Raw genomic sequence first — 2332 nt, forward strand, 5'->3', positions numbered from 1 at the left:
CCCGCTTCCGTCGTCGCAGTGTCAACACCCCCAACTAAATCCTGTTTCTGTTCGTGTCTAGATATGTCAAATTCCGGACACCGATGCGTCGTGGCAGCTGATACAGTATCCTCTCCCTGAGTAAAAGCATAATCCGATCCATTGGCCCGCGCAACTACAATTGGTACTCCAAGTTCGTTTTCTAGCTTGGGTGCTATGCCTTCTAGGTCCGTCTTTGTTATTTCCGTGGTACATGTGCCAATCCAAATAATGACACTAGGGTTTCTATCTCGTTTTATTTGGATACAAATTCTCTCCAATTCCCCTTGATCATTTAATTGGGCCGAGACGTCCCCCTCTTCCGACTCTGCCATTGCATAACGAGGTTCCGCAAGGATCGTAACTCCAAGAGCGTTCTGTAAGAAATAACCACAAGTCTTTGTACCTACCACTGGGGAAAAGCTGTCTTCGATCTTTTGATATAACCAAGCCACACAACTAATGGGGCAAGAAGTGTGATAATTTCCGGTTTCACATTCAAAAGTGAGAGTTTCGGGAGTCTTCGTGAAAGGGTTTCCTCAGAAAGGGTACACATACAAGAAATTTGCAGTTTCGGTTTCGAATCATCGTAAAATCAAGCAGAATATCCTGTTGAGTTTGCTGGGCATTCCTCTGCCCCCCACCATCGGGATTCAGATAGAAATCGGAGAGCAGACTGAATAATTCTCTATCTGGAATTTCCCTTGGCACAACCCCTTCTGGTCGAGACAATATCTGATCCGCCACATTGGGATGGAAATCACAAACATAATTGAGATCTGATTGACATTCAGCCGTTTCAAACAATGTTTTCCCCTTCACCCTCGAGACCCGAATGTCCTCAATGAGAGGCAACACTTCCAGCACAGGCATCGGGCAGGCTTCTACATGTTTATCAATGAGATCTCTCCTAGATGTCCGATTCCCCACCAAACCTGCTAATCGCAATGGGTGGGTATGTGCCTTCTCCCTAACCGACGCAGCAATACGATTTGCTGCAAAAGGGGCATCGAATCCATTATCCGTGATAATAATGCAATAATCCGCATGATTCGATGGAGCGGCAAAACCTCCACGGACTACGTCCCCTAAAACGTCGAATAGAGTAGTATCATATTCATAAGAAGCATTCGATTCTTTCGATGATTTAACCGTTTCTCCCACTACGTATCCCCCACAACCAGCTCCCGCAGGTGGTCCCCCTGCTTCAACACGATCCACTCCGCCATAACCCTTATAAATGACATCCTCAGGCCACACATCTTCATAGTGGTAATCCTTCGATTGCAAAGTGTCTATAATGGTAGGTATCAAGAATCCCGTGGGGGTGAAAGTACTATCATGTTTCGGATCACATCCAATTTGCAATACCCGTTTTCCGCGTCTCGCCAAAGCTATTGATATATTACAACTTGTTGTTGACTTACCAATTCCACCCTTTCCATAAACTGCTACTTTCGTTTCGCAAAGCTCCGATTCATTTTCTTCATCCCGACTATCCCCCACTTCCCCCCCCCTCCCCCTCACGTTCTCTTTCCCCTTTTTTCTTCATTTTTCACCCCTTATCCATACTTTCCCCCCGTAGACTCATTCATTCCATTTATGGATTCAAGTTTATGGATCCTCCACCCGCCTGCAATTATTGATATCGATACGGATCGTGGGGTTCCATGGGCGGGAGAGTATCTTCTTATTCATTCGGATTGATGATTGGTATTATTCTACTGCTAACTGCCTTCGTTTCTCTTGTCTCCTAAGAGTTTTTTTCTTCTCCTTTCCAAGATATTCCTTATACCTCTATAAGTATCCTGTGACTATTCTACTATGTTTTCCGGAAAAGGAGAAATAGAAACTAGTGATTGGTGATCGATCGATATGCATCTTGGGGTTGGGGGGGGGGCGATCAATCACGACCAAGATCAACCATGACCGAGATCTTCCACACCAGCCCCCCCCCCGATTCGTAGGCTCTATCCGAGAAGGCAAAAGGGATTGCTATCATTACTGCTTCTTCCTATAATGAGAGTTAGGGTGTACGCGAGGTTCATGAAGTCTCGAAGAAAGCTTTGGGTCTTCGAGTGGTTAACGTCTTGCAGATCAAGGGGCGGCTCAAGGAACAAGAGTCTCTGGAAGTATATGGGATTGAATCATCTGCCACTTTCCTCGGTAGCTCAGCGGTAGAGCGGTCGGCTGTTAACCGATTGGTCGTAGGTTCAAATCCCACCCGGGGAGATTCATCCATTTCCAGTAGGATAGAAGATAGTCTAGATGATGTACCTCCCTTCAATAGGGATAATACTTCACTTACGTCAGG

The sequence above is a fragment of the Dipteris shenzhenensis genome, unplaced genomic scaffold (assembly GCF_047967505.1).
Source record: "Dipteris shenzhenensis isolate YYH24624 ecotype China unplaced genomic scaffold, Dip_SZ_1.0 scaf0474, whole genome shotgun sequence".
NCBI classification, from domain to species: domain Eukaryota; kingdom Viridiplantae; phylum Streptophyta; class Polypodiopsida; order Gleicheniales; family Dipteridaceae; genus Dipteris; species Dipteris shenzhenensis.